The sequence below is a fragment of the Cavia porcellus genome, unplaced genomic scaffold, assembly GCF_034190915.1.
Source record: "Cavia porcellus strain 051 isolate PalLab524CR breed Dunkin Hartley unplaced genomic scaffold, mCavPor4.1 scaffold_10, whole genome shotgun sequence".
Classification (NCBI taxonomy): Eukaryota; Metazoa; Chordata; class Mammalia; order Rodentia; family Caviidae; genus Cavia; species Cavia porcellus.
Window position 1 is genome coordinate 16,450,609 of NW_026947493.1, and position 18,802 is coordinate 16,469,410.

General features: G+C 36.3%; 1 protein-coding gene across 24 annotated transcripts in view; it reads right to left on the minus strand.

Annotated features, from left to right (window-relative positions):
• Nucleotides 1-18,802, minus strand: part of Thrb (thyroid hormone receptor beta) — a 367,382-nt gene that overhangs the window by 151,038 nt on the left and 197,542 nt on the right. The window lies entirely within an intron of this gene.

Sequence of the window (18,802 nt, forward strand, 5' to 3'; positions counted from 1 at the left end):
TTTGTGGGGAATTGGTAGATGTGCATCAAACATCTTAATTCTTTTTTGCTGTTTTTGATATATACATTTATGATTCATACAAGAATAATTCTGGCCCCTCTTGTTTTTTTCTGAATTATTTTTGCCCAAAACATTTTTATATCTCATGCATTTGAATATCAGAAAATTAATACCATTTAACTTTTTATAAAGAGGTGATATATACTCCAGGTAAGAAATAAACCTTTTTTAAAAATGTGGTCATACAATCACAATTACACACTGTCAAAACATGGAAGGTGATAGATGAGTCTGTTGAAAATAGTAAATTTTTAAGTTGGCAAGCCTAAGGTAGTATCATATCTTTCAATATTTTTTCTTGCGTCATGTCTTTGAAAAGCAAACAGGCCATTAGAAGAATGTATGATGTGCTAGACACTTAACTAGATTTATTAAACTTTAAATACATTTAATATGCTCTGGGCATAGTTTGTGCTGCAAACGTACCATGAATTTCTCACTCTGTAACTCATTTTAAAAATGAAATACAAGTGTCAGGTCAGAGATGAGTTGGAAATCCCACTTAATTATCAAAATAACAAGAATGTAAAGGGATCCATGCTGCCATTTAGTCAAACGAGCCTGCAGTCTTGGGTGCTAACATTATGAGCATCTATCCATAATGTCATTACTGAGGTTGGTAGAAATTAGATCCTTCCTGCCCTTCCAACCAAGGCTTAATAGCAGCATTTCTAGCATCCCTGTAATGCTTGTGAGGGTCTGAAAAGGCACAAACTAGCCGCAAATGAGGGTCAGCTCATCAGGATGTGGAGATTTCAGTCAGATGCTCTTCTGGAAGTCACAAGGCCTTGGACTGATGAATGTGAATTACAGCCTTATCTTAGTCCCCATGTACTTAACCCCTTTTCTCTTTGAATCTCATGTTCTTTTCTCCTCTGACATTTTTTTTATGTAAATAAAAACATTAGTTTTCACTTCTTACACAGGGATGTTTAGGATTCTGCCTATCTAAAGCCCCGGACAACGTTCATCAGTGTGATTCCACAGGGTGAGGGAGGTTCTTGCTTTTCCAAAATATTTTCTCCCTTGGATGTGTAGGCTTAAAAAATTCTTCTTTTTCAAGACTCTTCCAAGCAAAACGCTCCCTAGGCATGCAAGGATAATTTGCACTGATTCTGTAAAATTCTTAATGAATGTTTTAGGGATTTGAGTAGGGGCTGTGATATGACACAGGAAAGAGTTCTGTGCATGAAGAGGACACCTGGCGCTGGAACTAAAATGTCATTCCCTCTTCCTCCTACATTCATACAAAAACACCATTAAAAAGAAAATAAAAACAAACCAAATGAAACCAAATAAAACCAAAGGAAACAAATATCTTATGTCCAAGCCTCTATGCCTGTGGCTTATGGAAAAAAAAAACACACACACAAACCAGGAATTCTTTTTCTCTATTCTATTCTCAAGATTAGCAGCTCTAGAAAACAAGGACGGGGGAAAGAAAGATAGAATGAAGGCAAGATTTATTCCTTTCTAGAATGTCCATTCCAGGGTGTGGCTAAATTTGGAAAGCTACGTGGCTGTAGCAAGCAGCAGTGGTATGAGGCTTCTAAAGAGCTTTTACAGGGTAAAGGGAAGGTTTCTCTGATATCCTCTAGAAAGCTGTACGCTGCATTTAACTGTAGATAAACTGAATAACTGAATATTTTAAAGAAAAATTTTTTTTTTTTTGGTACTGGGGATTGAACTCATGACCTCGCACTTGCCAGGCGAGCGAGCGCCTATGCCGCTGAGCTGAATCCCTGGCTCCTAAACTGAATATTTTTTTTTAACTAATAAGAGGTCCACATTAGAATACAAACTATCCAACTATGCCCTGTTTGAGTTCCTAAAAGCTCTAATCTTACCAGAATAAATTACTAGTCCCGAAAGGTATCTTGGTATTTGTCTACAACCTAGTTTCTCAACCAAGTATATACTAAGTTTGTCTATATACACTATGTGTGCAGTACTTTTATTCTTAAGAAGTGAGTTAGTTTACCAGTCGGGGCATAATCATGAAGACTCCAGGGAACTCTTCTCAGTATTAAAGGTGGAAGAGCAAATATTCATTACATGATAAATGAGGTAGAAAAAAAGAATAAAGGTCCTAACTTAATGTTTGCATTTTAGCTCAGCGATTATAACAATGCAAGGCTAATAAAAATATCTACTTTTGTACTTCAAGTGGTTTGTAAATGTTGTCCTCATGCAATATGCAGAGAAACTTTTCTCCCAGTAACATCCTGTCACATCTAGCTGGAGAGCAACTGCTTGAACTTCAATGGTTCAATATTTAGACATCCTCCAGCAATAACTCAGCGATCTCCTTGGAATTTTTCAAGGGAACCGACAGATCACCATAAAGATGTGCAGCATTTCTGTTCATCAGTGTGAACAGAAATTTTTTGTGTGGGGGTCAGGAGGTGTTTTATCTATCTTATCTAAGTCTTTGGTTTTAAAATCTCTGTGTCTTTCCTTCATATGAAAGCTATGTGAGTTCAATATACAAAGCAAAGTTACTCAGAGCAAATTTTAAAGTTTGAGGGACACAGACGAGGGAGGCTAAAACTGTATCTGTCCTCTTCCACAGTTCTGGGTCTGTCTTGCCTAGAACTTTTTTGAGCTCCTGAGTTTTCAGGTACCCTCCTGCATCCTAGAGCTTACTGGCAGCATAATCATTGATCAGGAATGTATTGGAATTGCAGAATCTCAGGGCTCAGCCCCAACCTGGTTCATCAGAAACAATTTAAACAATATTCCCACTGATGCACCATGAAGTTTGATAAGCAATGGACCAGAAGAGTGAGGGATTTCATAAAGGAAATGAGAGATGTGAAGGTTTGTACCAGAAATTCTCATAACTGCATGAGAATCATCAAGTGGGCTGGCCCATATATTTTTGGTTTGTACCCTCAATAAGACTGGGATGAAGCCACAAATTTTGTGATACTGATACCCCTGGGTCCAAGGACCACATAAGGAGAACCACTGGTATTTATAATTTTATTTTTACATCCTTACTTCCCACCATCTACCTACCTTTCTTGCCTGTCAGCCTGTTTTTCTCCTCCCTTACCTACTTCTCTACTTTTCTTCCTCATCTATGGAGAAACAATAGAGTGGATATTTAGTTTCAGTTTTCTATAGCTACTCATCTTTCACTTATTTAAGACTCCACAGGTTAAAAAAGTGATGGTCATCAATTCTGCTCTCAGGGCTGTCATCTCCTTAGTATAGATAAAACCAGTACCACATATATCTAAAATAAAAGAAATAGGTGCACTGAATAATATCCAGATAAAATGCTAAGTAGTAATAGCAGAGGATTAAAAAAATCTCAGTTCCCTCTCTGGCATAATAAGTTTAACACACTCGTGATGGGACTGTGATTTGTATGTCTGTCTGCCAGGCAGCTCTGAACCACTGGTGGTAAACCTGTGACTAGTCCATCCGTTGGTTGCCATGTGACAGTCCTGTAGGGTGGTACGAGCTTCCTGATAGGACAGCCACGCATATTCTACCAGTAGTTCAAGGAGGTGAGAATGAGGCAGATCAGAGTTTGGGCATTCAATCGGGACATAGTGAACTGAAACTTTTGAACATCAGAATATATAATGTTTAACCATTATCACTGTACTCTTGTGTTCTCTGAGTAGAACTAATTTGGATTTTGTATGCTTATTCTGTATGTCTAAATAATGACAGCACAGAATAATGGGGGTGGAATTTTCATTCTTACAATACTATCATTTGTTTTTCTCAAAAAGTTCAGCAGGGGAATCTATGTTTACAAGGAGGAATTCGCTATTTTAAATTTAGGTAACAGAGACCTTATCACGACTGTGCCTTCTTTTATGGCAGCATTGAATGATACAGAATTATTTTAAGTGTATTTTATGGCAGCATTGAATGATAAAGAAGTATTTTAAGTGATATAAATATAGTTTGAATTAAATAAGGGAGTTGTTATACTAGGAGACAAGAACTGACTATTGTTTGTGTTGATTTGTTTTAATTGGTTAAGACATCAAACTTTAGATTTCTCTGAACATATTTTTGATAAACCACAGTACAGTTTACTTGTATTGAAATGTACAGGGGAAATAACCCAGCAGAGTTCTTCGGGAGAGTGGGATACATAGTGACCTTCTTGGCTAGTAGTCACTTGTCCGCACCCAGTGGAGGAAACACAGAGCCAAGTTCTATTTTCCTTCTCCCACCAGTACCAATGAGCCATGTCAAGCAGACTCGACCCAACCTTCTGTGTAACAAAGTATAAATTACAAAGATGGGTTTTATGCACCTTTGTGACACACATTTAAAAGGCTGTAGGTACTTGTCCTTTAGCAAAAAATGTAGTTAGGAACTAACTTCTTGTGGATTCCAATCTGTTTATCAGAATCTTTTGTCATGGCCAGAATGAATGACTGTTTCAGAGAAGTAGCCAGTAAGATACATTTCTCCTAGATTTTTGCCCCAACTGACATAAGTCTGGGTAGGCCTAGAATAGCAAAGTTTGGAGCTCTACCCAGCAAAGAAAGGAATATAGGTGGCAAAAGGAAAGCTGATTCCAAGAGATAAGCCAGGAGCACAAACAAAATGCAGATAAAAGAGAAGCAGGTACAAAGAAGCCAAGGATAGCCAAAGGAAGTCAAATCTAGAGGATAGCACGAGAGACAAAAAGAGCAGGAACGGTTGAACCTCAATGGAGAACACACTTGGATATTGTGACGCTGGGTATTTCAACTCTCTACACAGTGTGTATAAATTCAGATGAATGCCAGAGAATTCCACAGACCAACAGACAATCCCAAATGAAAGAAAAAACAGGAATTATTGCAAGCAGGACATCGGCAGAAGTTAGAAGGCAAAATATAAAACCTGCTTGCATTTTATTGGTTAAAATTAGCATTGGACAAATATTATAAAATGATACCTTTTCCAATATGTTACGAAAAGAAACAGGGAAGTTCAAAATGCAAATAGGGCACTGAGCCCTAAGTATTTTTAATCTTTCATCTTGATACACTGAAAAGAGCTGACTAGCATTAAAAATCATTGTGAATCTCAGCAAGATATAACACATTTCAGGCAACCTTATGATAAAGAATCTTGAAACTACTTTATTAGATAGTCCTTGAAAAGAGGTTCAATTACATTTTATTCTCTTTGGAATTGAGGCATCCTATGGGAGCAAACTAATAGGTTTAACTACTGTTTTAAACATAACCAAAAATAATCAATGAAAAGCAATGTCATGCTGGTGGGGAAGAGATAATATTAATTTGCTAGAAAGACGGAATAAAGAGATCTGGCTGAGAGTCATCCTGGACAACCCACAACAATAGTCACATCTAGAATTTTGGAATTTGAAAGCTTGTTTTAGATACTTTTCTTTCATTGCTGAGACAAAATATCTGACACTCAAAATTAAAGGGGTAAAGGCTCCAAAGCAGAGTGACACAAGGCAGAAGGGGCAACGGTTCATGGCAGCAGAAGAGAGCAAAAGCACCAAGAGACAAGGAGGGAGCAAACCTCTTCCTGTCCCTTACATTGTATGCTGGCTACCCATCCTGGGGTTACAGTGTGTAGCACTCACAAATTCTAGATTTAGCTGCTTCTGAGAAGCCCCCCCGCCCCGCCCGCCATGACCACATGAGGCTCTCAGGGGACATTTAGACACAAATCATAAAAAGCTCTTAAGCTTTATCTATTCAACCCTCACACTTTTTATTAAAGAACATTGAGATGGTTAAGAATCTCAATTTCAACACTCCCTAGTACACAGTTTGCTGGTGGAAGACAGAAGACTAGAAGACTGGTTTTGTGACTACATTTCTTAAAAATGAGCATTTCTAAATGTTTTACTTATTCAAGTATAATTTTAAGAATTTTGGTCATATCTGGGTGACACCTACACTGGACAATTCCTTTCAAAATGAGGGGCTGGGGATATAGCAAGGGCTGGGGTGTAAGCTCAGTGGCATAAGTCCCTGCCTGGTAAGCATGAGGTCAGGAGTGTGATCCCAGGTACCCCTTCCAATGTGAAAAGACATTTGAAAGCACTTAAATTCATAGGGAAGAGAAATTTATATAACTGCTAAATGAAATGTCTGGATGGATGGTCATAAAATAATGTTATGAATTTGTAGCAAGACAAGGTTGTTAGGAAGGCATGAGCAGCTCATGGCTTTACCGCTGTTGCACAAGCACGGGTGACAATCAGAGGCGATGAGAGTGGTAAGCACACATGGGTGCCTTTGCCTCCATATAATCATGCTGTAAGTGAATGCAAAAGCCTATCCTGTCCATACCGTGTCACTGTCTGCCTGCAGCCTCTGGGCATGACTAAAGCAGTCTCCTTACTTGCTTTTCAGGAGTATGAAGATTCCATTTTGAGTAGCACAGTATCCCATGTTACATATATTTTGTCACATATTATTTCTAGAATGGTCATTTTTCCAACTTTATCAGGATATTTTAAAGGTTCTTTTCAATTTGAAATCACAGCACTTTCTTATTAAATAGAATTTTATATACCTCAAAGCAGATGCCTAACACTTATAGGAGATACATTCATTAAAAAATGAATTAATGATTAACAATTCTGATTACATGTGACTCCTATAACAATATTTTCTTTGATTTGTGCACATAAAGAGGGTCTTTATTTCAAACAGATTAGGTTGCATGAAAGAAAGTCTATAACTTTTTACTCTGCTGATGTCTGGTAAATCTATAACTAAAAGTTTCATTACTTAAAATATAATGGTTCAAGTAAACTAATTAGACAAAAACTGACAAATACACTTAAAAATTTCATTAATAAGGTAAGAATATAATGGCAAGATGAAAAGATCATTAGCTGAGGTAAATTCTTGACTTGATGTTTCATATTGGCAAATTAATTGTCGTGAGCCATGGCAAAAGATGAGAACACTCAACAGAAAAAATAAAAGGCTTTATAGGGAATAGTATTGTTAACTTGACACCACAGAACCACCAATTTTTAAAGGGTTTCCTGCAGTTTAGGATGGCTGTAAGAAGAAAGTATGGCATGGTGGATAGGACCTGCATCAGGCAGACTGCTTGCAGACTCCACTTCGTTATTTACAATGCTACATAAACTTAGAAAGTTATTTAACCTTTTTTGTGGCTCAGAAATTGATTCCACAAACTGAGTGCATCTGAAACCAGAGAATGGAGGAAGAGCAAAGCTTTCCTTGAAGTTCTTTTACCTGCTTAAAGATCGGATCTACCCGAGGAACACAATTGCCTTTGATTCCCCCCTCCCTCCGCTCATCCCCACCCCATGAATTGAGAATGGACCGAGGACTTGATGTCTGCTAGCCAGGTGCTGTACCACTGAGCCACAGTCCCAGCTCACCTTCAGTCTTACTGAAATTTTATTAACCAAGGAGGATTAAACTCCTGAAAAGGAAGAGACCAAAAATCACATAACATATCCAGAGTCCAGAGGAACTTTTCCCAGGCCTTTGTCTGCCTTCTAGGTCAATTTTTTCTCCTAAAGTGATTTTATTCTCCCCTCTAAATAAATTGTAAAAATTACCATGCCGCTTACTTTCTTCCCTTCTATGAAGAGTACTTTGACTTCAACCATGTGACACTACTTTGAGTTTTATATTTTGTCCCTGATGCATACATGTACATTAATAAGCTTGACTTTTCTCCTATTAATCTATTTTCAGTTTATTTCAAGAGTCTCAGTTACCAAATCCTCAGAGAGAAAGTCTGAACTTTATTCTACTCTTTTAAATTATATATTTTTTTCAGTTGCAAAATGGGAATGGGAAAGTGACACCGAATTTCTGAATCTGTAAAATGAAATATTATGTTGTTTCTGGTCCACACACAATGACAGACATTATAATTACAGTGGTCCCGAGGTATTATGTTTAGAAAGTAGTGGCTGCTCTTTATGGAGCTCTATAATTTTTAGATGAGTAACACCACAGACCATTTAAAATTTCTTTACATACAACATACAGTAAATTCCTGTAGGATTTTGTCATAGTTCTGAGAACTACTAATAGTGTTTGATACACTCATATGTTCTCTTCACTTAAAAAATAATGATACTGTCTTAGTTAAGGGAATATTTTTTTTCCTGGAAAGAATTTTTGCTCATTTAATTACATTTTCATCAAAAGTAAAGAAAATCAAACTAATTTTGTTTCTAGAATGATTAAGTCATGATTACATTAGTTTTCTTTTACCATCCTATTCCACCTAGCTATAGTTGTATTTTGTTGTGACCATGTAAATCTGTTCAAAGTCTTAGTCACTAGGCAGTTTCTTTTTGAAATTTAAGATAATCATCCCCTGTATTGCTTTATTGTCTTCATGGCCTTTTTATATTAATAATAGATCATTAACTTCATACCTATTTTTAGACATGTGGGCCTAAAACAGCAAATAAAGTTAAGTTCTATATGTTTGAAAATATTTCAATTCTAATTACCTGTTTGTGTTGATTCTGAGTTTTAGATTATTTGGTATAAGACACCATCAGGCAGAATTCCCTTATCCCTAATTACAAATGAAAGACCAATGTGAACCATTCACATGTACATGTAATTTTTCTAACAGGTTGCTCCGAATTAAACAAACACACCTATACATGCACCACCACTCAGCTGTCTATATCTAGGAACAGCTAACCACAATTTTGGTATTTGCAGGATGTCATTAACTTGCAAATCTTGCACTATTTAACCAACACACAGCAGCTGGCACCCTTTTCAGTGCTGGAGAAAATCACTGAAAGGGTGGATATCCCTGCTCACTATTTGTAAATCTCTTTAATAACATTCAGTAATAGTATTATCAAGATAAATTCTGTGATGAGAACCTGGGTACATCTTGCATCATCATGCTTGAAACCTCTTGTATGACACTGCCAAGGACTGAGTGGGCCCTGCCTCCTAAGAGGAGATGAACAGGCAATGATTTTATACACACACACCTGTATCTGTATAAAATCTTGAATTCCTTAATTATAATTTTGAAATTCAAAAATATTGAAGATGGAAAGTTTTTTCCAAATATATTTTATAAAAGCTGACCTGATTTCAAAGGAGTGTTTCACAGACTTTAGTGATCCAGGTTAGTGCAAATACTCACACACGTACTTCAAAGTAAGACTATTAATATGTTTGACATGTGACACCCCTGCACATGCCACTGGGATATAGTATATGTAAAATAATACCTTAGTATAATCTCTTCCCCACCAAAAGAGATCTCTGAATCCTGAAACTTGTCTGTTCATAATTTTGAATAAGGGACTGTGGGCCAATGTGTGTGTACCATTATAAGGTTGCCCACCATATTTTGGTTTAAAAAGGTGGGGGAGGGGCTTTTTTCCAACCAAAGGTCTTTGAAATGGCCAGTTTTAGTGACTCATATTTCTTCTCTCCGCCTTGTTGATTTCTGTCTCTTTTAAAACAGTAATCAAAACAATTATATCCTGTTTGTGATTGCTATGATTTGTATGTGGTCTGCTTCCCAAAGGTTCATGTGTTGGAGGCTTGGGCCCTAGGTGGAAGTGTTGACATAGTGCCCTTTAGGAAATGGAGCCTTGCAGGAGGCCATTGGGGTTTCTGCTTTCTGAAGAAATGAAGGTCGCTCTTTAAGGGGACCCTGACCTCTCACAAGAGTTGTTAAAAGCGTATTGCTTTCTGGCTTTCAGTTTCCAGTTATTTCTTCTTCCCACATGTATTCACAACACAGTGAGGCCTTGTCTGGTGGACCCTCACAAACCCTTGTGGCATACCTGATCTTAGATTTTGAACCTTCAAAACAATAAGCTGAAATAAATGTCTTTTCCTCATAAAGTTAGGCTGCTTTGGATATCTTATTATAGTAATGCAAAACAAATACAATGGAATGTGAAACAGTTCAATTTTACAGAGTATCTGCCTAGAAAGAATGAAGTGTATTTACCACATTTTATAGTACACAAACATTTTTCTCGGTATTTAGCAGTCACTTAAATTTTAAGAACCACTGAGCCTAATTTTAAAAAAAAGGCTTAACTTAAATAACCACTGAGTTTAATATATAACAAACGTTTCACTTAAATATCTGAAATAGTTTGCTTTCCATTTATGTTTCTATGAGGAAGTTGTGTACTGTTTAATCAGGTTTGTACTTATGCAATGTGCAAAATGTGAACTCTAAATATTTGTAGTAAAGGGAAATTTGGATACATATCAATATTTCCTTATCAATTTGTCTGACAAGAGAATATGAGAAAGAGTGAGCAAGTAGGTTTGGGCTCTGGGTTTACACTGCAGCTAATTTTTACTTGGTAAAGGAGCAACTGCAAGATCTTTAATCCTCCAAATTTACTCATCTATAAAAGGAGAAGAGGGTAGCAGTAGTATGAGAAATAAATGATGTTATTAATGCACATCAGTTGACACATAGCTGAGTGACACAATTTGTTGATACACACAATTGTATTTATGGTGTGAAGCATATTCATTGGGTTCAATAAATATCCCATGGCAACAGATGCTATTCATCTTCCAAAATACCCTGGGTTTTTGTCCAAGAAAAATTTATGTCCATGGCTGTAGAATCATTATTACTTAGATTTGGAACAGCTGAGTTTTTAAGGATATAGAGGACATAAATGGCTGTTAAGAATTAGTGTTCTCAATTTATATTCAGTGACAATTTAACACTAGGATGTCACTTATTTTGGTCAAATTTTAATTCCATCTGTAAAGAGAAGATCATATTGGATTAGATGTTATATGACAAGAAACGTATTTTGTATTGGGTGTGATGGCACACACGTGTAGTCCCAGTGACTTTGGAGGCTGAGGTGGAAAGAGTACAAGTTCAAGCCCACCCTGGACAGCTTAGTAAGACTTTGTCTCAAAATAAAAAAAAAATTAAAAGAATTGGGTATGTAGTCTTTGGTTTAATCACCAGCACCACCCAGCCACCCAATATTTTGTATTGTCTTTCCGTCTCTCTGTCTCTGTCCCTCTGTCTCTGTTTCTGTCTCTCTCTTACACACACACATACACACACCCTTATATACAAACTTCTCATAAAGTTAGCCTGCTTCAGGTATCTTACTATAGTAACTTTGAACAAAGTTCATGAACAAAAGTTTATGAAACAAAATTTGACCTTTAAGTGATACAGTCTTATTTCTTCTTTGATCTATTATTATTCATTAAAAAAGGATATGGCCCACTAAACTGACTTACTATTTGTCACAACTTGTAACCCTGGACTAGATTTCTACATTGTGCTGTTGACTGCAAAAACAATCTCCAGTCTACACAGGTTGTGAACAGAATGAGTTCAAGGTCTAAAGTACAGTTCAACTACAACAGTCTCTCCTGTGACCTAGTAATATTAGTGCTAGCTTCATTTTTTGTTCAAAGAATTCTGGCCTGATGCTTTCACACACTGTAAGACTCAAGGAGTCCAATTATATACTTTTATGTAAGACCACAAACATTTCCCCCATCTTGTCTTTTGTCATCCTAGCAAACCACCTGGTTCCTGAGTGGCACTTTTTTTTTAACTATTGTTGAAATAGGGTCAGTGTATCTTAGGTTTCAATACAAATATAAATATTTGCAAAAGGAATATAGAAAGTAACAGGTAATAGTCATTTATAAATCCATAGGAGGCTAAATAAGTCATATTTTCCTTATGAAAGATTTGTAGTCTTGTACTAAAAATTAAAAGTTATGCTTTTGTTTTTAAAAATCTGTGTATTGAAGAGTATATTACAAAATGGAAAGATATTCCTTGCTCATGGATAGGAAGAAACAACATCATGAAAATTGCCATACTCCCAAAACTGTTACACAGATTTAATGCAATCTAAATCAAAATATCATTAGCATACATCACTGATCTAGAAAAAACATCCTAAAATTTATTTGGAAACAGAAGAGACCTAGCATAGCAAAGGCAATCCTGGGCAACAAAGGCAAAGCAAGAAGCATCAAAATCCTTAACTTGAAATTATACTACAAAGCCTCAGTGATAAAATCTGCATGGAATTGGCAAAACAAAACAAAAGAAACAATACAACAACAACAAAAACCAGACCTGAGGACCAAAGGAACAGATTAGAAAATGCAGATACAACTCCAAATGCAATCAGCTGCCTTATCTTTGACAAAAAGGCCAAACATGTCCAATGGAAGAAAGATAGCCTCTTTAATAAATGGTGCTGGAAAAACTAGCTCCCCACATGCCAAAGACTAAAACTAGACCTATGCCTATCACCATGCACTAAAGTAAAAATGGATCAAAGATCTAAACATTAAAACAGAAACACTAAATCTACTGGAGGAGAAAGTAGGTAGAAATCTAGAAGACATAGGGGTAGACAGAGAATTGATGAACAAAAACCCATACTGCAAAAACACTTCAAAGAATAAACAAATGGGATCTCATCTTAGTAAAAAGTTTCCACACAACAAAAGTGAGTTACATAGTGAAGAAGAAAAGCCACAGTGGGAAAAAATTTATGCTAAGTGTCCCTCAGACAAAGGACATCTATCCAGAACACATAAAGAATTGAAAAAAATCAGACCTCAAATTCAAAGACTCATCAATAAAGAAATGGGCAAGCTGAGATGAACACACACTTCCCAGATGAAGAAATACAAATGGCAAATAAATATATGAAAAACATTCAGTATCATGGGTCATCTGAGAAATGCAAATTAAAACAACACTGAGATTCCATCTCACCCCAGAAAGAATGGTCATTATCAAGAAGTCAACCAATAACAAATAGTGGCAGGGCTATGCAGAAAAAGTTACCCTCCATTATTGGTAGGAGTGTAGATTGGTACAACCATTGTGGAAATCAGCATGAGGATTCCTTTAAAAACTAGGATTAGAGGTCCCATTAGACCCAGATATCCCCTTCTGGCTATTTTCAAGAAGAATGAAAAATATGCCACAGCAATATGTGTGCACCTATACATGTGCAAAAATTTATAATTGCTTAATCTTGGAATCAACCCAAATGTCCATCAACTGAGGGATGGATAAAAAAGATGTGATATTTTATATAATAGAGTACACATAGCTATAAAGAAGGATAAACCTGAGGCTTTTGAGGAAAATTGATACAATGACAGACCATACTCATAAGTGAAATCAAACTTGCATGTATAAGCATTGTTTTATCTCCCTAGTGTAAGAAATTCAAAGAGTAAATAAGACACAAAATCTGTAATAGATATTGAGAAAGAGAAAGAAACTGCTTTCAAGGAAAGAATTTGGATGGGGGAAGGGAGAAATGAAGGAAGAGAAAAGAAAAAAATAAATATGTATATATATATGTATATACACAAGACAGCTAACAATTATACTGCTAATTTCTTGTAGCTCATTGAAAAGATTGTTGGTGCTTATATTGGTTGGTTAGTTTTGCATGCCTATATTTTGTAACTGAGCAACTACTTTGAAGGCAACAATATGCAACGTATTAACCATTGTAAATCCTTATCTTCTGTTTTGAAATACTGTACCAGTGTTTTTATTTTTGTTTATTTTTCTCTCCTCAAAAATTCCATTTGACTAAAGCATTAACAATAATTTTAAATTGTATAAAGTTTAGTGCTGGCCATCTTAAGGTCAGCTTTCTTAATCTATTAAATGAAAAAAATGAAGTGGTTTGCCTTTGAGAACATCTCTGGCTTTTTTAAAAAAAATTCTGTTTTGAGTGTCCAGCCTATGGTCAGCTGGGTATCTCTGCTTCCAGTTTAGCTGCTGTTCAAGACTTGACTGACATTTTCTCTTGTAAGGGAGAAGATCAAGGAGAAGGAACTGACATCTGTGGCACCAATTCTGAGACCCATGTTGTACTGCCAATAGGCTGTACACTGGTTTTTGGCCACATTTCTAATTCTTGTTTGGCTCCTAGGTCAGCAGGATGGGAATGCATGTTTTTGTTTGGGTTTTGAGAGCAATTCAACTGTGCAAACTTTGCTGGCTACTCTGCCACTTGCTTGGGATTTTATGAGCAGACAGAGTAGCTCTTAACACTTAGTGTAGAGTAGGACTTTGCAATAAGATGTGGAAGACACAGATACACCCTGTGGAATTCTGATTCAGCAGCCCAACTTGCCTCCTCACAACTGGCTACATTTTGAAAATACTCTCCCCAGGTGACCACAGTGCACATCAGAGGCCAAAGAACTGCTGGATTTTGATACCACAATGAGCTTTACTTATGCCTAAACTGCGGCTTCCCTAGGTAATAAAATAGGGACTGCAAAGAAGTGCATAGTAAGAGGGAAATCTTATATTCTTCTGTTCTTTCATTAACATCCTATTCAGGTTCTTATAGAGAACCTTTTGAATGAAGCCACTATCACCTTTTGGCCTATAATCACAATGAAATTCAAGTGTCTTTACTGCATATGATTTCGTTAAGTGGCATTCTTATGGACCATTTCTAAACCACTCCCCTAAATGCTGTCAATTAGTATATAGCAATTGACACTCATGTACAGTTGGTTGATAAAAGAACTTTTATGTAGCTCATCTGAAAGCTTTCACTATTAGTTCTAAATAATCAAGCCAATTATTCATTCAGTCTTGCTGAAGTCATGATATATTGATTCACCAAACACTTACTAAGTACTTTCAATGTGTAGTGATTAGCAGTCTGATCTTAAGGAACAAAAATTCTTGGGTTCAGATCCAGGCTCCATCTTTTCTCCATATTTTAATGTTGAACAAAGTAACTAATTTTATAACTCTCAAATTTGTATCCACAAGAGGAATAACAAGGGCGGGGGATATAGCTCAGCAGCACAGCACCTGCCTGGCAAGGGTGAAGTCATGAGTTCGATTCCCAGTGAAATAATGATAGTAGCATCTGCCTCGTTGACAGTAGTATGAGAAACCGAACTTAAAACAGTGCCTAAAACACAACAAATCTACAGCGAATGTTTGTCATCACTGTTTTACTAATGTGCAACACTCTGGTCTAGGTCCCAAAGATGAAAGATAGACAATTAAGATGACTTAAGGGTGTAGAGGTGAGGTCGCAAGCACCAACCCGGACTAAATACATACAGTAAGTATGCAGGGCCAAAGTCCACCATGGAAGAGGGAGAACGGAATGTGCTTAGGGAGGCTTAAATGATTAAATGCTGGAGAAAGTGCTGAGGAACGATTAATAATCAACTACACTTTACCAAAAAATTCATTCTTGTCCTATATCACGAAATGCCTTTAATTTATAAAAGTTATCAATGTTCCAAAGAATCACACAAAAAATATAGTATTTAAATGTTTAAGCATCTGTTAATTCCTTTTTTTTTATAGAGGAATTGGGAAGAGAACAAACTATGAATTCCATGACTCCCAAAGGGAAGGGAGAGAAAACAGCCCATGTGTATAATAAAAATTGCTGTCCAGAATGCCAGTATCACAGAGGGAGGTAGATCAGAAGTGGTCCTCAGCATGGAGTGATTTTGTCCTCTCCGGGACATCTGGCTATGACTGGAGACATTTTGACTTGGGAAGGAGATGGCATAAGTAAGTAAAGGATAGGTATGCTGCCAAATTTCCTTCAACAAAAAGGACTTTCCCTAACACCCAAGGATTGTCTGGTTTGAAATACCAATACTGCCATCCAGGGCTGGAGATATAGCTCAATGGCATAAGTGCCTGCTTGGTAAGTGCAAGGTCCTGAGTTTGATTCCTGGTATCAAAAGAAAAAACATATTGTCAATCCAAATCTGTGATTCTCAAAATATAGTGTGTATCACATCATTTGGAAAGCTTATTAAAACTCACATTGCTGGGCTCTACTGCCAGAATTTCTGACTCAATGGGTCTGGGATGGGAACCAGGAAGATGCATTTGTAAAAAGTTCCCAGATGATGCTGAAGCTGCTTGTTCAGGAAGCACTGAGAACCACTGGTCTATTCAACCCCTACATTCCCTTTCAGACATAAAATCCATGAATTACATGAATTTTTTTCATTTACACACACACACACACGCACACACAACTTTTTAAAGGGGGGCATTACCAAAATTTTATTTATGTCGCTTGCTGACAAGGGCTGTTCAACTAGTTCTAAAAATATGTAGAATTATTGTAGTTATAAAATTTAAAAAGTTAGTCTTAAGTATGCTGCCCAAAATTTCCACTGCCCTCTTGATAGTGTCTTCTTTCAATGGCTTTCTTGACTAAAAGTAATACTCTAAGTAAATTCAAGGTATAAGATTTAGTACCACGTTCCCTAAAATTCAAGTTAATTATGAGAAATCAGCCCTATGATGTTCAGCAAGTAATGTTTGGATTAAGGAATAGCATCATTAATAATATTCACTTGGCAATAATTATGTTATGGTTTTATGCCATGCATGGATAGTTTTACTAAGCTTAATGTTTTCTTCTCAATAGACCATAAGTTTAGGTTTATTTTTCTCACTTTAAGAGAAACTTAGGGATTTAAGGTAGGTTCAATGATGTTGGAACATAGAAACTATGCAGAAAAATAAAGGAATCAGAATTTCAAAACACAATCCAGAAAAGGTTTGTAATGTTTTGCAATTACACTCTTACTAAGTTATTATTAATTTATTACATAAAATATAAGTAATATCCAAAAAGCTATTATAGTGTCTGGCCAATCTCCAGTTTCAGAACAGACAGAATCATAAAAATACTAGTATAAAGACACTGAAAAAGAAATTAGAAATAATTTGAGCACTATTAAAACTGATATGGCTTGCTAAAAGAGGTTGTAGCATGCATAAAATAAAACAAGCATATTGCACTGTATATGTGAAGTTTGAAAATATCTTGTCCATCTTTGGGGGATTGAATATTTGGCCTCTGAAGCTCCACATTTCCAGGGAAAAACTGTTTTTGCTTCTTGGATAGGCAGCAATATACTATACATCTTTCATTTAAAAGGATCCCAGAATTGTAGAAAAGAAATTTTATATCATAACCTTATATTAAAACTGCAACATTTGAGAAAACAAGTTTTAAAAAAATCAGTAATCACATGGCATTGAAATTGTCTTCTTACTTATCTGTCACTACCTCCAGAGTTTTAATTTCTTGTGGGCAGGAAACTTATCTCAGACTGCCTATAGTTTCAAAAGCTAGTGCAACATCCAGGGTGGCAGGTGCTCAGATCAGTAAGGTTACACACCATTCATTCCTTGAATGGACATTTAAACCTTCAACTACCACAGAATGCAATTTGAATTATATGTATATGTGTAAGTGGAGAACTGAAAATACAATAGGAAAAGTGAACACATCTAAGAGAAAAATAAAAACATCTAATATTGAAAAAACACCCAAGAAATTTATCAGAGAGAGGACAATTGAAGAAAATAACTATTGTCTCTGCAGATCCAGTTTTGATCATTCTAAGTAGTTCTCTCTCCTAACCCTGAAATGAGTTCATATGCCACTTTTAGACAACACAGAAGTTTAGATTTCATACTCATATTGCTTTTTAATCCAGTGTTAGAAACACACTAAAAATGTTGCTTCTTTTCATCATTTTATTTTTCCTTACACATCTCCCGGACTTTAAGTATGTGATGCTTTAAATCTTAACCCGAAAGTTTAGGGATAAAGCTCTATTTCATTTTAAGTAGCTTCCTTTGTAATCCTCTGTATTTAATCACACACACTTAAAAGCTTAGTATGAAAATGGGTTCATGATTCACTAGCTGTCCAAAGAGTCTACAGCATAAAAATGGTTACAAACACCAGGATGCTTTGACCAAAAGATGATGACTTGTTTTCTCTCATAATCTAAGGAATCAGTTTCTCACGCCACATATATTTCATTTCCCTCCTAGAAGATTGACCATTTAATCTTTTTTTTTTTTGTCTTTTTCATTTTTATTGGTACCAGGGATTGAACTCACGACTGCCTGCTTGCAAGGCAGGCGCTTATGCTGCTGAGCTGAATCCCCAACCCCTGACCATTTAATCTTAACTACCTGGTTATTTCCTGGGTCTCTGACAGGATTAAAATGACTCCAAAACAAGACTCTTGCTATTATATACCCAAACAATTACTAAATTTTCATTCATTCTTAACTTGGAGTAAAAGTGGTTTTGTATTAATTATTCATTACTGTGAGGAGTACTGTAGCACTTTCTAATGTTATTCTGGAAGATCATGTCTTGTTCAAGCTAAACGTCTGTGTTCTTGAAAAACTCCTATGTTGAAATCCCAATCCCCTTATTGATAATGTTTGGGGGTAAGGCCTTTGGGAGGCAGTTACATTTAGACAGGGTCATGAGAGTAGGACTCTCATAATGGGATTGGTACCCTTTTAAGAGGATGTTGGCTCTGTCTGTCTGTCTTTGTCTTTGTTCCTATGTGTGTGTGTGTGTGTGTGTGTGTGTGTGTGTGTGTGTGTGTATGGTCATGTGTGAGGAATTACATAGAAAACAGTAACAGAGACAACAGCCAACCAGGAAGCAGGCCCTCACTAGACAGTACATCTGGTAGTACTTTGACCTTGAGACTTTTCAGCCTTCATATTTGTGAGAAGTGTTTTTGTTTAAAGCTTCCCAATTTGTGGTATATTGTTATAGCAGCTTGAACTAAGATATGCCTTTTCCCATTTCTAAATTTTAGCAGCAACACACGGTTCAACAATATCAATGTGTTCTTATAATAAGTTTTTAAGGAAAGGTTTGTATCTCTTACATTATTTATCAGGTTGGATCCAGAAATGC